The 14314-nt window shown below is 38.1% G+C and overlaps 1 protein-coding gene across 9 annotated transcripts in view; it reads left to right on the plus strand.

The window, feature by feature from the left end:
• LOC309867026 (uncharacterized protein) overlaps positions 1–14314 on the plus strand; it is a 173056-nt gene that overhangs the window by 37891 nt on the left and 120851 nt on the right. Inside the window, exon 4 of one of the 9 annotated variants that reach the window (XR_014312933.1) lies at positions 3398–3449. The exons of the other annotated variants lie outside the window; for them this stretch is intronic. The gene's annotated coding sequence lies outside the window, so the exon portion shown is untranslated. Of the gene's footprint in view, positions 1–3397; positions 3450–14314 lie in introns of those variants that run through there. 9 annotated transcript variants of the gene reach the window in all.

A 14314-nucleotide genomic window follows, 5' to 3' on the forward strand; every position in this document is an offset into this window, starting at 1 on the left:
AGTCTAGCTACTTGTTATTGAAAATCGAGTAAACTTCATTGTCTCTGCAAAATTCTGGATCATCTTTTTTATTCAACTCATTAATAGAGTTTGCCTTTGCAGCAAACTTTTCCTTTCATTGTTTCCTTCCCCTGTTTCTTTTCACCCATTTTTATCTTGATCTTTATATCCTACAAGTTCTGTAGTTAATTTACTCATACTTCTATTTCAGATTTCTGGGAAAATCTGTATCTTTTCCTTCAAAACACCCTTCCCTTTATTTTTTATTCAGAAACCATTTCTATTTCCTATTGAGGCAGGAGTTCTTTGAAAAGATTGTTCTAGAATTTCACATTTCTGTTTTACTTTACTGGTACTTGCCTTTGTCTTAGACTTACAGTTTTAACCATGCTGCATGTCATGGGCATGTGGCTGTGTCTGTAGATGGCAGTACAGCACCATCCAAGAAGCTCACAGATCTTTTTGCTAGACATGCACAATTGGTTTTCTTGCTTCTATAAGCCATGGCCTTCATTTACCAACAACAGCTTCTTTAACTTTCATTATTTCCCCTTTTGACCCAATCTTGAAACATCTGATCACTAATTATATCTGGCCTCAAATTGAAATTTGTAAAAACACCAAGGTAGCTACAGCATACTAGATAATGTCTAGGGTACTACAGAGTCTTAGTCTTCATGAAACCTGGCATTCTGATAATAATAATAATAATAATTAATAAATAATAATGATGATGATAATGATAAAGACGGCATAGAATTTTAAGAATTCCTGTTCATGGATTGACACACTATTAGTCACCGGGGATAAAAATTATATGCTGTACAGAACTTCAAATTAGTACTGCAAGTCTAAATATTCACAATCCATAAGTAGCATTTACTGTTATTTCCCAGCTAGCACCAGTCATTACTTATTATGGGCATTTCAGAGTTTTACTATTATGGGGCATTTTATTACAAAGACAGGTTCAAGAAGATTCTAGTCAGTTTGCCACCTTTCCTCTGCCCTGCCTTTAAATCTCCTGACTTGTGCTTGTGACCCTTTGTTGGTGAGTTTGATTCCCTTATGAGCTATTTAACTTTGCTTCTTTCCATGACTTTACTGTGGATCCTTCACACTAGACAGCCTCTTTGGAAATGTATTACCCCGGCCTTGAGGGGTATAAGAAGTGGGAATTCGTATTCTCAGTGCAGATCCTTCATTACTTGTGGACAGTCAACCCAGAGCCTCTGCAGCAAGGCTGTACTACTGTTATCAGGGTGATTGATGGGCTGAATGCTTGAAAGGTTGTGGATTGCCACCTCAATCTGTGTGAGTTCCTTTGCATTCCCCCTGCCACCATTCTCCTTTAGGCAGGGATTATTGCGTATACTTCTTTGCTTCATTCCTTCTTGCCTTAAGCCCTTGCACAGCGTGGTGTCTCTTTGTAATTCACAATTCTTTAGTGCCTCCCCACTGCCAAATTAACAGTCCAAATTCTCTACCTACCCCGTTATGATGTAGCCCCAAGATGTTTTATAGTTCTCCACCATAATGTATTCCCTAGAAAATTGGACTACTCAGTAATCCTTGCAGAAATGCTATGCTTTTCAGTCTCTGGACTCCTACTCACCTGCCTTCCTATCCCTGGAATATGCATTCTCCTACCTCTATCTTACCAATTCTTCAGAATCTGGCTGAAATTTATTTATTTATTTATTTAAAAGGATTTTATTTATTTATTTGACATACAGAGATCACAAGTAGGCAGAGAGGCAGGCAGAGAGAGAGGAGGAAGCAGGCTCCCTGCTGAGCAGAGAGCCTGATGGAGGGCTCTATCCCAGGACCCTGAGACCATGACCTGAGCCGAAGGCAGAGGCTTCAACCTACTGAGCCACCCAGGCGCCCCGTGGCTGAAATTTAACCTCTCCTAATAAATGTTCCTCTGTACTCCACACCAGAAGCAATACGCTGTTTTTGAATCACCTATAATGCTTTGTTTGTTTGTTTTGTCACTTTTACAACATTTGTAATCCTTTTTATTGGTTATTTGTTCGTATATCTTATCTTCTGTGCTGCATTGCAAGCTTTTTAAAGGATAGGGATTTCATCATATTATTCTTTTTGTTTACCTTTTTTAAAAAAGATTTTATTTATTTATTTGACAGAAAGAGATACAGTGAGAGAGGGAACACAAGTAGGGGGAGTGGGAGAGGGATAAGCAGGCTTACTGCTGAGCAGGGAGCCTGATAAGGGCTCAATCTCAGGACCCTGGGATCATGACCTGAGTGAGCCGAAAGCATGTGCTTAAGAGCTGAGCTTCCCAGATGCCCCTCTTTTTGTTTATCTTAATACCAAGGACAAAATAGGCCAGCCAAACATTTTGAGACCTCATCCCACTTTTGCAAAAGTGTACGTACATAATTGATGTTAAATGTGACTTTTTCTGTTGTTATGGAATTCTGGCTAAGTCGTAAAGCGGAGGACAATGAGCAATAAGTGCCCCCACATTTTCAAGAGAGGTAATAAGGCAGAGAACTTGCTGTAAGATGCTGGACCAGCTCAGCCCAATATCCATCCATCATTATTATCAGCCTATTTAAGTAGAGCCTGGACATATATTATGAGGATTCTTTGGAAAGAGCTTATAGTAGCTGAGTCTTGAGTCTTCTCCAAAAGCCAAATTGAGGAAGACATGAGAGGTTCCCTCAATGAGGCTGGATGGGTACTTACAATAAGGGGAACCTGGCAGCTTGTTCTCCTTCTGGCTGTCTGCTGAATAGCACAAACACAAGATATGGACCATGTGAAAATTTATGAGAGAACTAGATACCTATGACCAGGGCTTTGGGGCCAAATTTAAGGAGGATCAAACTGGCCACTTTTCCTCACTTGGACAATCCTTACTTTGAGAGGCTACTTGAAAGAGGACAGTCGTGGGAATGGGCAGGGAGAAAGATATATGAATTCTTTGAGCCAAGTAGACACTGAAGAGCATGTTAATGGTCTTGAAAGTGTCCCCCCAAAGAGGGTCCTTGCTGTGGAGAGGGAGTCCAGTAGGAAAAAAAACTAGATGAACTGCCAGAGGGTAAATAATGGGAGGAGGGTTAGTAATCTAGAAAGCATTGCTGGTGTCAGGCAATGATACAGGTGGACCTATGCACAGAGGTGGGCAGGTGTCTCTAAAGAAATATGAGAACAGTGCTCTTCCCCCATGAGAGAGAACTAGAATTTTATTGACTGCTATGACAGTGGGTAATTGATACAAGGCAGCAGCTAAATAAAAAAGACCTTTGTTTTCATCCCTCCTGCTAGTCAGACCCAAACTCTTAGAGCCAGGAGGAGGAAGGCGGAGGTAAAACACGAGGGTAAAAGAACATAACAGTCTCCTTCTACTGCCTTTGTGCCCCTGTAGGTCTCTAATCCTTGGATCAGTTCCATAAGAGGAGAGAGGATATATTGTTCTAAAAGGTCAAAAGTGCCTGGCAAAGTAGTCAAGATATCTGGGAGAGGGGAAGGGAGAGCTGCTAGAACCACTTTGAAGGAGGCAGCATTAAAAAAAAAAAAAAATATATATATATATATATATATATATAAAAATTATATATTATAAATATATATATTTATATAATATATTTTATATATATCCTGTGTATTAGCACTTGCTCATTTATTTATAAATATAAATATCATATATTTATAATATATATAATATATATATATATATTTTTTTTTTTCTTCTGAATGTATCCTATCAGGTTTAGCCCATTAAATACAACATTATCTGTCTATTTATCTATCTATGTCTATCATGGGATGACATGTGATTTAAATTTCTTATTTTTATTTATCTAAATTTCCTAATTTTTCTAAAATGAATGGGTATTATACAAAATTATTTATAAAAGTAATTTTATTTTATTTTTTATTTATTTATTTATTTTTTTAAATTTTATTTATTTATTTGACAGCGAGAGATCACAAGTAGGCAGAGAGAGAGGAAGGGAAGGAAGCAGGCTCCCTGCCGAGCAGAGAGCCCGATGCGGGACTCGATCCCAGAACCCTGAGATCATGACCTGAGCCGAAGGCAGCGGCTTAACCCACTGAGCCACCCAGGCGCCCCAAAGTAATTTTATTTTAAAATAGGAAGTTTGAAAAAAATATTTTAGGAGAAAATAAATTTACCCACAATTAGCCCACAATTTATTGTTGATTTTTAGTATTTTTACTTACTTATATTTTCTATTCATATGGTTATTTTCAAACACAGTTGCAGTAATATTATTTATACGACTTTGTGTCCTGCTTATATAATATAGCACCCTTCCATGACTTTAAATATCCTGTAAAACATGAAAGAAAAATTATAGAGAAAATAGAATGCATTTAACATTCTTATTGCTGGATAGTTACATTAGTTCCAGCTTGTGCTATGGATATCTCCATATAATAAATTGTATGTTTTGTATGCTTCTCATGATTTCCTTTAGTCTTTTAGTATTTCCTTCCTTCCTTGAACACTTATTATGTATCAGTTACTATGTTATTAGGTACCAGTTATATGGATTATAACTGTGAGGAAGAGGTGGGCCTGGATCTCAAGAGCTCACAGTATAATGGGGAGAGAGATACATTAGAGAGAGTATATTAGCATTTTGTATGTGTGATGATGGTGATATGAACAGACCTTATGGGAAAGCATTCCTAATCTGACCTGGGAAGGCCTGTGGAGATGTGAGCAAGTGCTAATACACAGGATATATATGGGATAGGGTGGTGAGGGTAGGTAGAGATAAAGAGCAAGAGCAGAAGAGCAAGCATGAATAGGGAAAGGGGAAGAGGGGGAAAGGCAGAGGGGGAGAGTGAGGGAGGACTCTGCTGACTGTGGAGCCCAACCTGGAGCTCATCTCAGAACCCTGAAGTCATGACCTGAGGGGAAACCAAGAGTCTGGCCCTTAATTGACTGCGCCACCTAGGCACCCCTCTCATCCACTTTCTATCTCTGACTTTATAAGTTTTCCTGGACCTTTTAGTGCCCTTCATTTAATAATTTTATTGTTCCTATTCACTCCTCCATAGTGATTAGCAATAAAAATCTTTAAACTGAATCTGTTTTTGTGGGGGCAACAATACAATGGGGATCTAGGCAGGGGCAATAATACAATGGGGATCTAGGCAGACAGGCCCATACTTTGCTTGAGGAGATAACCTTTAAAAAGAGTAGATAGAACAAGTGTGTTGGATAGAATAATGGCCCCCGAGAAAGAGATTTGAAGATGCTATTCTGCTGGCTTTGAAGACAGAGGAAGGGACCCTAAGCCAAGAAATGCAGGTGGCTTCTCAGAGCTGGAAAAGGTAAGGAAACTAGATTCAGCTCCCCAGAGCTTCCAGAGGTAACAAAACCCTGCTGATACCTTGACCACTCCCCACACTCGGTAAGACTCATTTAGGACTTCGAACCTCTGAAATTGTAAGAGAATAAATTTATTTTAAGCCACTCAATGTGTGGTAATTTGTTATAGCAGCAACAGGAAGCTAGTACAGCAAGTGAGAAGAGGATGTAGCAGCAGCACCCCAGCCCAAGGCTGGTCACACACTTGGAACAGAGCATGTCTCAGGGGCTTGTTCAGTGGGAGGGTCCTGTGCATCCCTTCCCACTCCCTGCAGCAGCAGCAGTTTGCCTTATTATTGGGTATGCCCCGAAGATCTCTGAACTTGGCAGACATATTGGTGAAAAAGCTCTGATTGGTGCAATAGAATATAAGGGGAAAAGTAGGTGTATAAAAATATTTTGTCAAAAAAATGTTTTGTGATAAGGAAAATTATTTATACTGTTGAATAAGACAGAATTACAAAGCAATACATTATGTTTATATAGCAGTTTGTAATTCATGTAGCATTTTCAAAAATAATTTATCACTTATTTTCAAAACATTTCAGAACAATTTTTTGTGGTAGAAATGGGCAAGAACTATTATCTTTCATGGTTGAGACAACTGAGATACAGAAATAATTATATCATTTGGCCAGGGACACACAGCCGAAAAATGACAGCTAGAATTTGAACTCAGGTCTTACGTCTTCTAAATCCAGGTCCTTTTTTCATTATCCCTTGCTATCCAGGTGCCAGGTGAATACTATAAAAATCATGAGTTCCTTGATAAAACACTAGTTTATCTCCCTAGGAATGACATTATCAACCAAGGAATTATTATTATTTTTTAGCTTTTTATTTTATTTATTTGAGAGAAAGAGTACACTTGCAGGGGAGCACAGGGAGGGGGTGAAGAAGGCTCCTGGCAGCACAGGGAGCCCCACATGTGGCTAGATCCCAACCCTGAGATCCTGACCTGAGCAGAATGCAGACACTTAACCGACCAAGCCACCCAGATGCCCCAGAAAGGAATTCTGTATTTTTGTGTGCACAAATTGGAGACCACATAACACTCTCCAGCTCCATCTTCTAGCAATATTTCTCAATATTTTAAACATTTTGTGATAGAATGACCACAGTCTATAAAATTACAACTTTTTGTGATTTTTTAATATTGTTAAACAGTTTATAAGAGGAGGTATGCTACTTGACTGATCTTATTAATTGAAAATTTGAACCTCCCTTCTATTCTCCCTGTTTATTTTAGGAAATCAATGATTTGTACACCTAAAGGTAAATTCCAAAGATATTCTGAGATTTAGAAGAGATTTGGTAGAATGAGGATAGAGACCTGGGTCACCAATATTTAACTCAAAATATTTAAAAACAAACTCCAGTAGTAATTATGTATCTAGAATAGTGTTTCAAACATGAATAGTTGAATCATATATATATATTAAATATATATTTATGTAACACTTATTTAATGTATAAATATATGTATATTATATATAATATTATAGTATATCTGCCAAAGATTTTTCCCTTCTAAGTGTTTTATTTGTAAGGCTAAATTTGAAACATGATTTAGAGAACTGAAGTGATTCATCTTTTAAAAGGGAGCAGAAAAATCTCACTCTTGTACCATGAGTTTTTAAGGACTTAGTATTATTTGAAAATCCCTTCATTACCACTGAACGTATTTGTATTTGAGAGGTGAAATGTAAGTGCAAGACTCCTTGTTAAGCTATTTGTTATCTTCTGAGGATTACTTCTCTAATACCAGCTAACTTCATGCTCTTAGCTTTAATGTTCAAACCAATATCAAACTGAAGTCAGAAGGACACCCTGATGTTAAAGTCCTAAACTGTTACTTGAGACCAGGGTTTCTCAAATTGTCCAGTTATTAGAATTGCCCAAAATACTTGTTAAAAATAAGGTCCACTTTGTCCCCATTCAGAATCATTAGAGGGTAAGGTCTAGGAAGCTATTCTTTCAGCATCCTGGTGCTTTTTATCATTAGGCAATTTTGAGAAATTGCTTAATACCGGTGATACCTATACTGAGTATACCTGGGGAACTTATTAAATGTGTGTTTCTGGATTCCATCCCCAACTACCCAGATTTTAAAATATGTGTGTGGTCCATTAACAAGCCCTGGAAAAAGAGGCTGGGGGAGTTAGTGTCAAGTCTCTGGGTCAGCAGAATGGGGTCTGTGGTCCTCAGAGATCGACAGCTTGTCAAACTTGGAAATCCCGAAGAACAGGCAACTGCTGAAATGACAGAATGGGAAAAGAGCCTCAAGCCAGAAATCATGGGAGATGGATCAGTTAAGGTCAGTAGAATTACTCTCTGAGCAGAAGACAAGAGCCTGACTTTAACATGAAGTCCATCTGAAAAAAGATGTGATTTGTATGCCTATTAGGAAAGTGGACTCTATGGGTCCAGATTTGCAGGGTGTGAAGTCCATCTGAAAAAAGATGTGATTTGTATGCCTATTAGGAAAGTGGACTCTATGGGTCTAGATTTGCAGGGTGAGCAACAGGATAATTGCAACTGGTGAGGAATCAAAATAATCCTAATTGCAAGGAGGTTGAATACTGGTTAAAGAAAGGGAGGAAGCTATAGTTGCTGGTGGTTTCCGATAACCTAGACTTCTTTAGTCCCCAAGTATCTTCCTTTATAACACTTCCTCAAAGCATGGTCTTCAGTTGCTTTCATAAGCATCACTAAGGGTAGGAGGAAGTGGTTTGTTATAAATGCAAGTTTCTGGGCCCTACCTTAGATTGGTGGATTAAAAGTCTGTAGAAGTGAGTCCAGGAAATAACATTTTAAATAGCTCTTAATGATTCTTACACATACTAAAATTGAAAAATTATGACCTTATCAGAGGTCCTGAAGCCTGAAATATGTCCAGACAGGCATTTTCCTGGTAAAAATGCAAACTTCCTGGGAAGGATGATACGTTAAATAGAATATCAGACATCAGGGGTGCCTGGGTGGCTCAGTCATTAAATGCCTGCCTCTGGCTCAGGTCATGATCCCAGGACCCTGGGATTGAGCCTGGCATTGGGCTTCCTGCTCAGCAGGAAGCCTGCTTCTCCCTCTCCCACTCCCCCTGCTGTGTTCCCTCTCTTGCTGTCTGTCTCTCTGTCAAATAAAAAATTAAAAATCTTAAAAAATTTAAAAAATCTTAAAAAAGAGAATATCAGACATTAAATAAATTAGCTCTCTGGAGGAAAAAGCTGCAATAAGAAATTAATTGGGGGAGAAGGAGGAAGGAAATGAAAAGTAAAGTCAAAGAAACTTTCTTGGTTAGGTGTACCTGAGTCTGGTTTTGCATTTATGTGGGGGAGAAGTTTTTAGAGGGTTAGGAAAATTGGAGACTTTGTTTGCAGATGGGTTCCAGCAACACCTTCAGCACAGAAGCATGCTGGAGTGGCTGGGGCAGAGCAGTGCTTTCTATTGTAAAATGAGATGATTTTTATGGGAGCGTACAGATGCTGTCTCTGAAAACTTAGGGATATCCTGTAGTATTTCCTAGAGTGCCTTAATGACTGTTATAGTTTTAGAACTGATTACATCAGAGGCTCCTGGAACCTATTCTGCTTGTACATTTAAAGGGTGCTCTGGTTTTAGTGACTAGTTCTTTTGAAATAAACATTCTAGAAAAGTGAAAAAATTTTAAAATTTAAGCTCTGTAGTTTGTGAATATATTCTGTAAAATAATCCAATGATCCTTTTCCTATTTCTACCTTCATGAAACAGTCATTGGATCTTAATTTGGCCTCTTTAATATACCTAGCACCCTGAGCAATGACTGGTCCATTTCTCATAATAAATTATTTATTTATTATTTATTATTTATTTTTTTTTAAAGATTTTATTTATTTATTTGACAGAGAGAAATCACAAGTAGTTGGAGAGGCAGGCAGAGAGAGAGAGAGGGAAGCAGGCTCTCTGCTGAGCAGAGAGCCCGATGCGGGACTCGATCCCAGGACCCTGAGATCATGACCTGAGCCGAAGGCAGCGGCTTAACCCACTGAGCCACCCAGGCGCCCTCTCATAATAAATTATTAAATTGACATCTTGTGTTGCAAGTTATTACTGTTGTGAGTTTGATATCTAATGGCCATGAGTCTAAGGATTGCTCACTTTTGGGTACAGGACATCTACCTATCAGGTTAAGGCCATCATATTGGTTATCTATTGCTTCATAACAAATTACTGCAAAACTATGGTGGTTTATTTTATTTTTAGGGAGAGAGGGGGAGGGGCCAAAAGGGCAGAAAAGAGAGAATCTTAAGCAGGCTCCATTCCCAGTGCACAGGAGTCCTGTCTCACAACCTTGTGATCATGACCTGCACCGAAATCAAGAGTCAGATGCTTAACCAACAGAGCCACCCAGGTGCTCAATTTTTTTTTTTTTTTTTTGTTCTTTAAACAATAAACATTATACAGTTTCTGTGGGTGCGAAATGCAGAAGCACTTTAGCTGGGTGATTCTAACTTGAGGTTGCAATCAAGATGTAAGCCAAGGGGGGCGCCTGGGTGGCTCAGTGGGTTAAGCCTCTGCCTTCGGCTCAGGTCATGATCTCAGGGTCCTGGGATCAAGCCCCACATCGGGCTCTCTTCTCAGCAGAGAGCCTGCTTCCTCCTCTCTCTCTGCTTGCCTCTCTGCCTACTTGTGATCTCTCTCTCTCTGTCAATAAATAAAATATTAAAAAAAAAAAAAAAAGATGTAAGCCAAGGGCGCCTGGGTGGCTTGGTTGATTAGGGGACTGCCTTCAGCTCAGGTCATGGTCCCAGAGTCCTGGGGTTCAAGTCCCACATTGAGCTCCTGGCTCCACGGTGGGGGGCTGGCGGTGGGGGGAGCATCTGCTTCTCCCTATGACCTTCTTCCCTTTTCATCTAAAAAAAAAAAAAAAAAAAAAAAAAGATGTAAGTCGAGGCAGCTGTCATATGAAGACTTGATATGGGCTAGAGGATTTACATCCAAAGTGGTTTGCTTTTGTGCCTGGCAACTTGCTCTTGGCTAATGGTGGTAGGCCTTAGTTTCTCCTCACTCAGACCCCTCAACAGGCTGCTTAAGTGTCTTCATGACATGGCATCTGGCATCCCTCAGGGCTAGTAATCTTAAGAGAGAACAAGGCAGAAGTGGCAATATCTTTAATTTCTGCACTATTTGTTATACAGACTAGCCATGAGACAAGGTGGGAAAAGACTCCTTAGGACATGAGTATGAGGAATACCAGGAGGCTGTGATTATTGGAGCAATCTTGAAAGGCTGCCTATCATACTACTGGTATTGCAGTATCACAAATGACATATTTATTATACTATACTTATGTAGTTTATGTTTTTTAAGATTAGAATCCTATGGGGCGCTTGAGTGGCTTAGCTGGTTGAGCATCTGCATAGGGCTCAGGTCACGATCCTGGAATCCTGGGATGGAGCCCTGTGTCAAGTCTCCCTGATCAGCGGGGAGTCTGCTTCTTCCTCTGCCCCTTAACCTGGCTCATGCTCTCTCTCTCTCAAATAAATAATAAATAAAATCTTAAAAAAAATAAAATAAGAATCCTGTGATTTCCCAGTTTCCATATCCAAAAAACAAAACAAAAACAAAACCCCCTTTGCTTTTAGTTACTACTTTTATAGTAGGTTCACTATTTTTATTTTTTTTCCCTTGAGAATTTTTTTCTGGCTTTTGAGCTGTGGAGACCAGAAGGACAGTTTTTGGCATAGGAAAATAATAATTTCCCTTATTTAAAAGCATTTTATGATGACAAACTACATTTAGGTTTGGTCTAAAAGTCCCTGGTTGTGTGTCTTTGAATCCTCCACTTTTCATTTTGTTTTTGGCTAGCAGTGAGACTCCATGGATTTGAAAAATAAAAAAAAATATTTTTTTCAGGCTTTATGTAGTACAATTTTTAAACCTATAAATACAGTTTATGTTTATGCATGTCTTCTCAAGTTGTTCAAATAAGAATATTTATGTAGTGTTATTTCTACACTCTCAGGAATGTATTATAGAAATTATCATTGAAGAATTCATTGTTTTTCTGACAGTAACATCTTTGCTGCATCATTCTTAGAGGAAATTTTCTTGACAGCAATATTTGTGTTTTATGTCTGGAAATATCTATAAAATATATTCAATTCTCTGAATATCTCAAAGGAAGAGTTGCTGTGATAAAAATTTTTAACAAAATATTTCACATTTCTCGCTGTAGCAGCGACTCCATAGTCCTAGGGTAACAAGAGAATATATTTATATATAAGAAAAATATACCTCAAACATTGGATGGTGACTTCTAAAAGGAAAGATCTTTATCCTAATTTGTATTTTTTAGCTTTGGAAACACATTTCCTCCTGCAAGTGTGGTAAAAAGATAACTCTATCACTGACCATTTATAGGTAGTAAAGAATTATGATCTCTTTACTTAGTCTATATGCATGCTGACTCAGACTTTGTAAATGTTATTGGAAAAGGTAAGACAGAGGCCTAAAATCTGTTGCTGTGAATCTAGGAAAATGTTCACTGAAGCCAGAAGATAAATTGTTAGAGAACCAAGGTCTTATGGACAATAGGATGCTTATGAAATACCAGGCAAAAAATTTAATTGGGTAAAGTCATTAAAAAATTTTGGATTAGAGTCACATTAACATGATTCCTTGGACAACTTTGGTGGTAATTATGATATAGCAATAAAAATTAAATGAAATATTTTCATGTGACTCAATATACGAATGTAGAAATATGTGGGACTTAGAAAAAAGAGTTCGGAGAGAAAATTTAAGGTTCTTATTTGACAGTTGAGCATGATGTACTTTGAATTGAATTGATGATCTCAAATCTGTGGACCTACTAAGTAGAGAAATTGATCACAGATTAGTGAAAAGAATGCTAGTAGAAGTTTCTTAAAATAGCCTCTTAACTTTATGGCTATTCCATGATATGTGAGTGAGTCTTAACCAAAATATTTGCTCCAAACAAGTCTACCTGGACAGGAGTTGAAGCAACAGATTCACCCCTAAGCTCAAGTTTTTCTTGGGCCCTTCCCCAGCTGCAATTTGGATGCAGTATGCAACCGTAGAGGAGCAACCTCCATGGAGTCAGACGTGCTTGAATCAGGTGTCTGTTACTTGGCTAGTTCTGTGATCTTGGGAAAGTGACTTAATCTGACTCTATAAGTGGAGGATAGTACCTACTCAGGGGCAGCTACATAATTCGTGGGTCACGGAGCTAAAATACCAGGCTCTTTGTTCAAAAAGCAGGAAAAAAAATGCTATTAAAAGTATGGATATGTAAAACTTTTTTCCCCTGTATAAATATTTTATAATTTATAAGACATAATAGTGTAATCATTGCAAGTACAGTAAAATTAAAATGTTAAATTATTAGCATGAATTTTGCAGTTCATGTTTATACTGGATAATGCCAATATATATTTACAATGTATAATTGTAAATGCAAATATAAAGGCATTTAACTTACGTGTGGAATCACTGGCATTTCATAGCTTATATGTGCATATATATTTCATTCCTAGCAGAAGAGTAGGGGAAAATATGCACAAAAATAACTTTTTAAAACATTTCTTTATATGTGCATATTTTACCAACACTGTCTACCTTCAGCTTACTGAAGAGGAAGGAAGGACTGGAATGAATCCAGCAATAGGCTGCCTTATTTTTCCTTTTTCACTGTGTCATCAAATTCAGCATTATGAATTTGAAGTAGTGTGACTAAAAAAGGATATGATAGGGTTCCTTGGTTGTTCATGTTTCTTAGAATACCATTATCATCTTTTTTTTTTTTTTTTTTTTTTTTTTTTTTTACTGATAATCTGTTTTATTTGAAGGTTACCTTCTTGAGATTGAGTCAATGTTGTTTGAATTTCTGCAATCTGAGGAGTGTAGATTTTCTTGGGGATATCAAAATATCCTAGAAGACTTAATTCTAATATGTGTAAAATCAAAAGTATCTTCTTCAACTTTGATGTATTAACATAAAGAGTAGATCACTGGTTTATTATTAAAGGATGTAACTCAGAAACAGCCAAATGGAAGAGATGTACAGTGCAAGGTATGGGGGAAGTGGGAGGAGCTTTCATGCCCACTGTCAAGTGTGTTGCTGTCCCCCCACCCTGACCTGTTCACCAATCCAGAAGCTCTAAATAGATTCTTTTTGTGCTCTAAGCAAGTTGGCATTGAGAAGGGTAAAGCATATACCTTCTGATCTGTTTGTGACCCTACTTACTCAGCCATAGACGTGTTGTATGGTACATGAATATAGAGTTCTGGTGGACCCATTGTGCATTGGATTACAGTAGACTCACAGTGAAATAAGCATTTTATGGAAGCCAGGAAGGCTATGTGTGAATGGACTGGCAAGTTATTGTGGGCATATGGATGTATTTACTCTGTTCATATGTGCTCTCCATTGTCGCACCAAACTTTACTTATAAAACACACACTCAGAAATAGAATTTCATGACGGCAACAGCAGAGCTTCCAAACAAGTGAAGGGCCCTTCTGATAACAGGGCTCTGTGTGGTTGCATTTGTCATGTGCCCATGAAGCTGGTCCTATACCTACTTAATAACATAAATTTCCTAGCAGAGTACAGGATAGGTGCCCAATAAATGTCCTTCCATTTTCTTACAGAAAATGTTAGATTACTGTAGAATAGACATACATATAGGCAGGACTCATAATCTTGATTTCTGAAGGGCAGTTTTTGGCAGGACTCATAATCTTGATTTCTGAAGGGCAGTGAAAACTACCCACATTCAACCTATGACTTACTCTAAGAGCAAGAGGTATAGCATGCCTTTGCAGGTTCTTGAGAAACCAACTGAAATGGTTTTGCACTTGTGTCCTGATTCTGCCACCACAATTGACTGTCAGTAGGTGAGACAAAGGGATGGCTGTGTGCTGTGATTTTCAGAG

Source organism: Mustela nivalis (genome assembly GCF_964662115.1).
Source record: "Mustela nivalis genome assembly, chromosome: 6".
NCBI classification, from domain to species: domain Eukaryota; kingdom Metazoa; phylum Chordata; class Mammalia; order Carnivora; family Mustelidae; genus Mustela; species Mustela nivalis.